At 49.3% G+C, this 11,181-nt stretch overlaps 1 long non-coding RNA gene across 4 annotated transcripts in view; it reads left to right on the top strand.

Moving 5' to 3' along the window:
• Positions 1-11,181, top strand: part of LOC121043728 (uncharacterized) — a 54,629-nt gene that overhangs the window by 40,861 nt on the left and 2,587 nt on the right. For 3 of the 4 annotated variants that reach the window (XR_005797002.1, XR_005797004.1, XR_005797003.1), the window contains 2 exons: positions 8,897-9,153; positions 9,916-10,019. This is a non-coding gene — a long non-coding RNA (uncharacterized LOC121043728). Of the gene's footprint in view, positions 1-2,940; positions 5,285-8,896; positions 9,154-9,915; positions 10,020-11,181 lie in introns of those variants that run through there. The other variant, XR_005797005.1, reaches the window with a different exon arrangement.

Consider the following 11,181-nt stretch of genomic DNA (forward strand, 5'->3'; position numbering starts at 1 on the left):
TGGTAGCCCCTGTTTCCATACTGCTGGTCTAGAACACTTCACTGGTACAGCCAGGCTGCCTCCTGCCCCCACCACGCAGCCCCCTGTGTTTCTGGGGTCGCTGCCTTCACCTGTCCCCTCCTCCAAGAAGGCCTGAGTCTAGGGCAGGAAAAGTCATCTTCCCACCTTTGCCCCCCATCCTGGACCTATTTCCCTTGACTCTCCCCAGCCTTACTACCAGAAGCATAGCCCTCTTTGTGCCTGTTGCCCTACCTCTGTCTGGGATTCCCAGAAAGGCCAGGCTTGGTACACAGTGCCCTTCCATGTCCCCTGCCCTACCCTTCTGAAGCCTCACCTTCATCCCTCCCTCCTTCTCCTGGGCGGTGGGCACGCTCCTCTCTGTGCTACCTGGCCCAGAATGGAATTGGAGCTGCCTCTTTCTGGATGCGAGGTCTCATTTGATTGCTTACGCCCTGCAAAGGTCCCGTTCCTGCTCTTCCTGTTCTGGCTTCCCCTTGACCGGGGACTCTCCGGGCCTGCTGGAGCCTGGGCTCAGGAGAAGGAGAGGACTGGCCTTAGTGGAGTGTGACTTCAGATGGCCCTTAAGTGTAGGCAGCAGGCGCACCCCGGCGCCTCTCTCAGCCCTGCTGGGGGGGCCTCACTCTAGTAAACAGAACCGTGGCCCAGACAAAAGCCATTAGACATCACGACGACATCCGTGCCATGCCATGTTCCTGGCACCAAGGGCCCGGCTAAATACCTTTGCAAAGCTCTCATTGTGTTGCATCCTGCCCGCCCTCCCGGCCTTCCCCGCACTATCAAATCTTCCTGCGGCCCTTTGTTGTCAAACCAAATATAGCGCTACATTGTCTGGCCTTCCACCCATTCTGGCTGGATAAAGGGGCTCGGTCCCCAGACTGGGGGCGCGCGGCTCTGGCAGCCTCCTCAATGCTATCTCACCGCCCCAGCCCACGCCGGGGGCCCGCAGCCGCCCCGCCCGCCCGCTCCGCTCCGGGGCCAGCCGCCGCGCCGCTGATACGCTGGGTATTCTTCTCCGGAGGTTCCCACGAGCATGTCACTAACCGTTTCCTGGGCCTTATCACCGGGAGGAAAAAAAGGAGCGCCTTTGAAGAGTGGAAACAAAACATCAGGCCCCATTGTTGTGTGACTTCCCCGGGCACAATCTAGGCTCTCCATCGCTCCGCACGCAGAGACTACAAACGCGGCCTAACACAGATACTCCAATCGGCAATTTGACCAGGACAGTTATTGTTCTGTATCTGCCATCTCTGCTCTGCGTTGTTTGTGGCTTTTAAATCAGCCTTTTCATTCCTCTCTCTTGGCTCGGAGCAAGTCAAAAGCCGCTGCCGGTGGTCGGCACTGTTAGAAGCAAGGGCCCAACCTGCACCCTCACGGGCGCCTTGCCGGTGGCCGCCCTCCTCGGCCTTGCCCTCCTGGCTTCTCTCTGCCCTCGCTCTCATTCCTCTCCTCTGCCTCCGCCTCCTTCCTTTCCCTCCCATTTTCTTTCCCCCCTTCCTCTTTCTTCCAGCCCACACCCCCCTCTGCCTCTCCCATTCACAAGTCAGCTCAGCCCTGTACCTAAGTGATGAGCGGGAAGCCGTGCTTCTGGTCGACTTCTTGGGAATGAATGAAGGGGAGTTGGGACTTGATTAGGATCGATTGCTCGGGCATGATTCTGGAGTACTAAATCTTAGGGAGCTCCCAAGACGAGTCCATCCCCTTGCTCTTACATGGGAAGAAGCACCAGAGGCTCTGAGACTAGAATGACCTGCCCGATACCACACGGTGAGTTGGTGACCGCCAGGACCGGAAGCCAGGTCTACCCAGCTTCTGGACCCTGGGCGGCAAATGCGGTGTCCTTCCTGGCTGCGACTCAAGATTCCCTCTGAGAAGCCCGGGGACATGTCCCTGTGTTAGGTGGCTGACTGAGATGCGGGCGGGCCTAAAACTCATCTTCCATTTTAGAGAAAACCAGGAAACATTTCCTAGCCTAGCACAAGGCGGCTAAGCACAGACCATGCGTACTGAAAACCCTAGCCAGCATATTGGCTTTGCTATTTATTAGCTGTGTGACCGTGGGCAAGTCACTACACCTCTCTGTCTGATTCCTCATTTTAAATGGGCGCAAAAGCAGAACCTACCTCCTAGGTTTTTTGTGGAGATTTATAGAGAGTCCCAGATGCATAAGAAACGTTGTGTAAATATTAGCTATTTATGATTACTGAGAAGAAGCCCGTACTAACCTCCACTTTTACATCAATCACTGGCTCATTTTGCTATCTTGTAAATGTGGACATCTCAGAGCTTGTCTTACAGTAGGGTGCTTGCACATGTACACTTTAGTTGGTCCCTCCCTCCACCCCGCCCCGCCTTCCAGTCAGTAAACACCTTTCCCCACCCAGCAGCAGGTACTGAGAACATACTAGGTTGCCAGACACCGTGGGTAGCTTGCCCCATGGAGCTTCTGAGGAAAACGAAGGGATTAAGAACATAAACACACAAATATCCAACTACAAACTATAAAGTGAAGGAGGAGTATACGGTGTGATGAAAAGTTGTCCTGGTGGACCAAATCTAGATTGGGAGTTTAGGGAAAGCATCTCCGAGACAGAGACCTTCCGGTTGAGTTTTAAAAGAATGATGGAAGGTGGCCGGGCCAGGAGCAAGTGAACACTCCTGGCAGAAGCATGATGGGGCCCCTCTGAGGACCTGACCAGAGACTGAAAGCCCGGCATGCCTGGCACAGACAGCTGGACGGAAGGGCATGGAGTCAGCAGAGGGTACACAGGTCACTCAAGGTCACGTGTGAATTTGGAATTTTACCCCCTAAGGCATTACAAAACCTCCAGTAGGTTCTAGTAGTTCATTTGGCTGCTGGATAGAGAATGGATAGAGCAGGGCAATTAAGTGCAGAGCAAAGAGGCTATTTATCTATTCCAGGTGGGAGAAGAGAGGAGCTTGGACCAGCATGGTGGATGTGGAAATGCAGACAGGAACTCACGGGGTATTTGGAATAGAATCTGTAGAACTCGGTGATGGTTGAACTACAGGGTAAGAAGGGAAAACAATGACTGAAAGAAACGTCTGACCTGAGCATCCAGGCTTCGTACTGAGAAGGGGAGCCTGGAGGAAGCTCCGGACATCAAGAGCTCTAGTTGTGTCTGGGATGCCCAGCAGACAGCAGGGTACTTGGATCTGGAGTTTAGAGTAGCAGTCCAAGCTAGAGATGCACATGTGGGCATTCACAGCCCTGTATTGTGGTGAATGCATGCCTGAATGAGTAAAGCGTTACTAAGATTGGAACTCAGATTTGTCTAACTGAACAGTTAATATTTTATATACTATTCAGTCACCCTCCAATGAACTAAATTCAGTAAAAGGGTGACTCTTCCAGTATCCAGAGACTAAGTCCAAGGCAAAAGGTGGTACCTCCCAGATCAAGACAACAGCCTGGATTCTCAGAAGTCTTGAGAACAGGCAGAACCCAAGAGTCTCCAGAGTCAGGGACTCTGGCATAAGATCTGGAGGTACATAGGAAGAAGAAGAATCCTGGGGAGTGTAGGATCCCATAACATTCCCACACTGCACTAGACCAAAACTCTCCAGAGTAGACTTTCATAAGTATGTACAGTACTCAGTATATTAGTAAGGCTGGGCTAAACTAGATGGCAAGAACAAACAACGCCTCCATCTCAATGACATAACTCCACCAAGTGCCATAGGGGTCAGGCACCATTGGAGAAGTTTTCCAAGAGCACTTCCTGGATCAGGACTATCTGCCCCCTCCCAACAGTGATATCCTGATGGTCTTGAAAGTGTGGAGAATTCACAGCTGCCCCTGACAACTTTGAACTGGAAGCCACACAAATGTCTGCCACTCCCAGCCTAAGGACCTGGCGTGTGGCCCCAGCCCAGCTGCAGAGGAGACCCGGTGATGGAGAGGAGCCTGTGGAGGCTTCATGAAGAGTGACTGTCCCTGCCTCGTGAGCAGGTGCACATGGTCTTTCCTTCTTCCAACGGGAGAAGTGATGAGACAGGATTGGGAGATCCAAGTGGGAGACGATTGGAGAGGGTCAAGGCTGGGGAGGATGGCATTCAATCAACCTTTGACCGAGAGCTAGGATCAGAAATCTGTGACTGGAACCATGTCTGTTTCTAGTCACAGGGATTCCATTTTCTCCCATTCTCTACATGTGCTACTCATTGGAAAATGCTGCTACTTCTGTGACCTGGAGGAGAGGTTAAAGTGATTTACTCTGTCACAGCATGAGGTCTGTGCCCTCTCGTGCCTGCTACCACCCAGGATCCATGTGGAGGAGAGAGCTGGGAGGGTGGGACAAGACTGCCCTGACTGAGCCGAATCCTGAGAGGCCACGTTCAGGGAACTTCCCACAGGCCCAAACCTTCCTAAGCCAGGATCATGGTCTCTGCCAGTGAGTTTCTGTATCCTTCCAGCATAGTGATCTTATCGGGGCAGATTAAAAATGAGACTGGGCCCATAAAACATGCATTATGGTCTCTCAAAGCCTCATAAAGCCAGATGAATGCCTTGCTCCAAAGGTCCTTACACGGAGTTTACACCTCTCTCCCTCTCCATAATGGAATTGTCAACGACAGATTATTGAAGTTAAAAAAAAAATTAGTTAACTTGTCAAGTTCAACCCACTTTGAATCATTTGGCCTCATGGATTCCCTGGAGTAAAGTGGATCGTGCCAGAAGATACCTGTTTTTCCTTGGCCCTAAATAGCTCCTCCACATTTTCCATGAGGCTTGGAGCAAAGGCACAGAAAGAAATCTTAGGGACAGCTCTTCCTTTCTGGGCGGTTCCATCTCCTCATCCCACCTTCCCACTGGTACCTAAGTCTGCAGCCCCAAAACAAAGTGTTTCAATTCAGGCAGATACCAGGCTTCTTATGAGTCTATTCCCAGGATTTCAGATCCTCTCCTGAGAATCAGCCTTGACAGGAAGAAGAGAGAGCTGCTAGACATTGGGCAGATTTTCTGTTCCTCTATCTCTGACCACCCCCGGCCAAGGGTAAGTTACCCACACATTGCAGCCTTGCCTTTCTGTTCTCAGGCAGGAAGGATTGAAGGTGCTGGAGTGGAGCGACGAACCCGGCTCGTGGCATGCTCTGACTCTAGTCAAGCTGCCACCTCGTGCAAGTGACTCTGTTCCCAGATCCCCTGCACCCAAGTCCTTGTCTTGCTACTGTGTCCTCTGAGAGTGGAGATTATCGAGGGGATGGGAATACTGACTGGGCTGAATCCAAGCCAGCCACGGGGACTTCCTTCCTATCCAACCTCCCCCGGAAGCTCAATTTCTTCCTCCTGTTTAAATAAATCCTTCCCTCGACTCCTTTCTCCTGGGTCCCAACCTGACCCACCCCTCAGCCTCCAGAGCTCTGAGGCCCCACTGTGGTGGGAATAGTGAGAGGATGAAGCCATGGTCTGGGGGGGGGTTTGGGTCCAGGTTTATGGCTTTCCTTTGGACTGGGTGTGATAGTTCAGCCAACATAGATATCAGCCCAAATTTTCCCAACAGGCTAGACTAAAGAAGGCATGTTCTTTTGAATAAAGTATTTGGACCTTCTTTACTACATCTCTGATGGCCTGACTCTAGAGATGGGCTGGCATCTTTTCTCACTAGAGCCTCTGTTCTCTCCTGGATCTAAAGCTCAGACCACATCTGTGCAGAAGATCCTTCATACCCAGCCATACGACCTCAACCACAATCTCCAGATTGGTCCTCAGTCCTATAACACTTCATGCTGACCATTGATTCAACCCCAATTACTCTGTATTATAATTGTTTCTTTGCATATCTGCACCCTGACTAAACTATGGGAATGTGGCAGGCAAGGGCCAACCAGCTTTGACTTACTGTTGTATCTCCAGAGCCTTACACAATGCCTGGCACATAGTACATGTTCAATAAATGTTTGCAGAATGAGTAGACATATTTAATTGTGTCTTCTTAGTCCGATTCTAAGCAGGCAAGAACTTTTGCTGTGTGTTGAGACTGTTTGCCCGTAAACTGTGTAGGGAAGCTCACTGATTCTGTGACCTCCTGGGATGGGCTCTAAAACACAAGTGAGACAGAATAAATGTCTGGCTGTTCTGTTTTGACTGGTGACAAGAGTTGCAAGCTGATTAATACATTTAAAGTGGTGATCAATTTGTCTTATTCACATCCTCTTATCTTGATTGTAATGAGTAGATCTTTTAACATAATGAAAACTGCATATTTCACTCAAATTCACGGTTTTGCATTCCAGAGGAGATGAAATGCTGTTTTTATTTCACGTTAAAATGAGGTGTAAGCTCTTGTCTTGGGAGGCCAGGGAAGGTGACAGGCAGCGTCTCTCCTTGAATGCCAGAGGTGTGGCATCTCCTAAGACCTTGAGTTTGACTATAAAGATTGTTTCCCAAACTGTGGGATGGGACTGCACCTCTTCGGTCACCTTGTCCATCTTTTCCCCATCAAATGAGTGACCTATAAATCAGCTCTGACTGGAGGCGATCTAGTTTTGACTTGAATGCTCTCTAGTAATGGAAAACTCGCCACTGTCCATTATATTTTTCAAAGCCTCCAAGCATAAGATTAATTCTTATATTGGTCCAAAATAGACCTCCCTATCATTTTAGAAAAATGATATTTTTTCTATTTCTGTGGTTTTTCCTTTTTCCCTTGATCCCTCTCTCCTTTCCTCCTTTTCTTCCTTTTCTAGCTTCTTATCAGTTCTCCCTAAAAATGTCTAATATCGTAATAACCTCTTAAAATTACACGAAGGCTTGGAGCTTTCATTGTGCTCTTCAAACAGCCTTGCAGAGTTGGATGAGTGAGTAGTTTCCTTTTGATTCTTTGCCAGTGCTGTTTCTCCTGGAATGGCCTATCCTCCAAGACAAGGGTGGCCTCTCTGACCCACACCCCTTTCTGCCTCTTTCACTGCCATATCTCCAGCACCCAAAAAGTGCCCGGTACACATTGGGTTCTAGTCAACAGTTCTTGAATGAATGAATGCATGCGTGAGTGACTAAATGGTGCCTGGAAGGTGTGACCTTCTGTGTGATCCTGTGCCCCTGTCCATGCTCGGTTGTATGACAGGCACCTCTCCACTAAGCAGTGAGGACCACACAGGTGCCAAGTGGAAATGGGGACAAAAAGGGACGTTCACATGCTCTTCTGTGGCTGCACTCATGTTGGGGATGCTAGGAGCTGTGAGAAGGCTGGGCTTTTGCTGTGGAGACCAATCAAGGGACAAGAACATTAGGTGCACAGACAAGAGCAGAGGTGAGAAGCAGAGAGTGAGTTGAGAGCTTACCCAGCCTGGCTCCCAGCGGTGCCTGTGGCTCAGCCATATCCTCATGCAGGGCTTCGGGAGATGACCCATGTCCTTATCCAAATCCCTCTTTATTGCTGAAGTCAACTCAAAATAATTTCCTTTACTTGCAACCAAGCATATCCATCTAAATAAAGGTAGACATAAAGATGTCTGTTTCTTGGTCTCAAAAGGGAGGCTGGGGAGGGTAGGAAATTCTCCCAAGGCCATGCGAAAAGGAATGACGGAGTCGGGACTGAGTGTTCACCCAGTGTCCCCTGATTGAGCTGTTCCTGTGCAGTCACTGAAGCTCGTCCCTGTCCCCTGCTGGAGCTCATCCCCAGCACTGCCTCTCGCTTTTAACAAAGGAAAGAGTCACTCCTGGAGCAGCCAGATGTAACTGAGCAGTGGGAACCCAAACCAAGAGGAACTCACTCTCCGTAAATTATGCTTTAATATATGTCAATTATTAATTCCTAAATAAATATTTGTTAATATTCAAAAGAGTTTGCCTACTAAGAAAAACTCAGGCTACACAGAATAATTAGTGCTTCTCACTGTGCAATGGTTGTGGCCCATAATGATTTTTTTTTTTCCCTTTCTTCATCTTTATTTTTCCTGAAGTGTGAATGCCTGGCTGTGTCAGGTTTCCTGGGGAGGGTTCGGCTGGCCATGTGTGCTTGGGAGAACGCAAAGGGCTGATGCTTCCAGGGAAGCTTGCATACAGGCCGGTGGATCTTTCTCTGTAGAACGGGATTCTGTGAAAAACTGGACTTGCCCCATGTCTAAGGACAGGGATTGGAGATCCAGCCAAGACTGGGAAAATTTAACAATGAGTTTGCCAATAGCCTCATAACATATGACCAGTATTGAGCACCATGCTACAGCTGGGTTAGCAGGCAAGGGTGGGGGTGGATAAGGAACAGAATAGATGAGTCTCCAGGGTTCAAGGTGTGTGCAGACTAGTAGGGCAGAGCTTCACGGTAAATTCTTAGCACAAGGGAGAGGGATAGCAGTCCACAAGAATGGGGTCCAAAAAACGCCAGGGGAGCTTGGAGAAGCCAGAAATGTATCCTATTGAGGGCAAGGGAAGGAGTCGATTTATGAAGGAAGGAGAACTTGAGACAGTCCACCCAAAATGGATAGGCTTTTGATGGGCAAAGACTGGCTTAGCATTTGAGTTTGAAAGGGCATTCAGGCATTTTCTCTCCTATTTAAGATACATTTACTGTATTTGGAGCAACTGATAGGTGCCAAGTCCTGGTCTAGGTACTAGAAATACAAAGAAACATCAAACTACATCTGTGACACATATAATGACAACTCATGATCTCAGATGTGATATAAAAATAGTTGCAATACAGGGAATTATGAATCCAAGAGAATGACTACCTATACTAAGGGGGAGAGAGAAGGCTTCAAGAGGTGGGAACTCTTGATCTAGATCCCCAAGGATACATTCACTCAATTCTTCATTTACAGAAAATATTTACTAAATGCCTACACATGTCAGGCACTCACTGCATGTTAAGATAGTGCAGTGAATGAAACAAACTAAGCCTTTTTATATCCTAAGAGTTCAACAAATTAAAGAGGAAGGGCATTCCTACCAGATGCTCAAGGAAGGGGATTGTCAGGAGGTGAGACTGGAGAAGTCAAAGCCACATTTGGAAGGACCTTGCAAGCTAGGCTAAACACAGAACTGTCTCTGGAGGCGATCAATGCAAAACCAAGGAAGGTTGTTAAAGCAGAATTTGAAGACGGTGACCTTGAAGGCTCTGTGGAAGCAGACTGGAAGAAGATGAAGCTGGAGGCAAAGAGGCTCCTCAGGAGGTAATTGCAATAGCCCAAGATACCCCTGACGAGGGCTTGAAGCCGGCACAGGTGGTAGGGATGGAGAAAGGATGCGTTTGAATTGGAAGAGTGGTTCTGTGTATATGTAAGTGCATGTGCCCAAGCTCTTTGAGAATCTCATCAAGGCTTCTTGCCCCAGAAAAATTCTCATACTCACCTACATGTATTATTTTGCAAACAACTTCAAGGGGCATGAATTCCAGATTAAGAAGTGCTGAGTTATGGAAACAGTGAGGGTGCATGGGGGCCAGGAGGTGAACACATAAAATAGGAGGTTGCCATAATGATTTGGGTGTGGAACTGTCAGGACCTGCCTTCTTGAGCCCTTCCTCTGACTGCCTAGTACCCCATGCCTTTGGTGGGCCTGGGCCCACAGGACCCCACAGCTACCCTGCAGATGTCCGTGTCCCTTATTCCCACCTGCCATTCAGACATCCACCTGAGCCACGGGCCAAGGGGGAAAGTTCCTTCCTGCCTTTTCTATTCTGAGGGAGAGTTCAAGGATTTCCCCAGTGACACTAACACCTCAGGGTCCAGACCCAAGAACACCTCCTCACAGATTCCAGAGGGCTGGACTGGGAAGGCTGGAAGACATCAACAAACCTCATTCCCTCACTGCACAGTGGGGAAAGTTAAGGATCAGAGAGGGGGAGGAGTTTTTCCAAGGCCACATGGAACAGGTGGCCAAGCTGGAACTAGAACCCCCGCCTGCTAATATCTCTCATCCTCTGCCCCTCATAGGAGGCACTGGTCCCCTTCTTCGTGCTTCGGGAGTGCAGCACGTGTGTTGCTAATGGCACCGATCATGCCCTGTCCCTGTACCAAAATCACCGGACACAAGCTCTGTGAGTATGTCCACACCCAATGCAGGGACTCCAGGAGGGCAGGATGTAGACCTGAGGGAGGAGGTGCTTTGGTTGTCCCTGAACACTCACTAGTTTGTTCTGATGTCTCACCGTCCCACACCAGGGAAACAGCAGCCCTTACGGTTAACCCACAGAGCCCTGAGATTCCCCAGCAGTAGAATAATGGTAATGATACCCAATTCCCAAGGGTGTCCTGTGTATTGAAGGGAAAGAGTATGTAAATGGACTCCCACTGCATACACTCAGGAAGTGCTCCTTCCTGCCTTTCTTCTTGGGACTTCTTCCCACACTCAAACTGAACGGGGCTGTGGGAAGAGCTGGGGATGCGGAAGGCTGAGTTTTTGGTCAGAGAAGAAGGCAGAAGCTGAGTTTTGCCTTTGTTGTGGCCTAGAGCTACATAATTTTTCCGTATATTGTATTTCCTCATAAACTGGCACAGATACCTTTGACTCAGAACCAAAGTCAAAAAAGGGCAATAAGCAGGAGAAGACGGTGCTGGGATGCCCTTGGCATAAACCATATCTCTGCTGGCTTGGGTGGGCGATCTCCAGGTGCCTGACCCCGGCCCCTTCTGAGGGATCTTTCAGGTTCATGGGTGGCCATGCATGCTGGTGGGAAGGAACAAGAATAGGGGCCAGTGAGAGGAGGTAGGGGCCAGAGAGGCAGGATCTGGACCCAAATCAAAGGGAGTTAGTTGTACCATCCTGTTGTCCCGGGTGATCCCGATTCCTTTGATTCTGGAGCATGGACAGGAAGAAAGAGGGCTTGGAGAGACAGTCCTGGGGGCAGATTCTGGCTCATCCCTTAATAGCTGTGTGAATTTGGGAGGGTTATTTAGAGTCCTTAAGCATCCGTTTCCCCAGTGTCTCCATCCATTGGGTAGGGATAATAATAGGAGCCACCTCAGTGCTGAGTCGTAGATTGAGTGAGATAAAGCATGGGAAGCAGCTGGCACAGAGTCCGTATTACCTAATGGCCAAAAAATCTACCGAGACACAAACAAGAGCAAGAGGGCAGCGCTGGCCCTCCTGGAACCAGCTGCTGTTGTCTCTGCCCCAACAGCTGCCTGAGTCCTTCTGCGGCCCTCTTTTTTTTTTTTCTTTTTCTTTTTCTTTTTCTTTTTCTTTTTCTTTTTCTTTTT

This window comes from Herpailurus yagouaroundi, unplaced genomic scaffold (genome assembly GCF_014898765.1).
Source record: "Herpailurus yagouaroundi ecotype Mexico unplaced genomic scaffold, PumYag 187, whole genome shotgun sequence".
Lineage (NCBI taxonomy): Eukaryota > Metazoa > Chordata > Mammalia > Carnivora > Felidae > Herpailurus > Herpailurus yagouaroundi.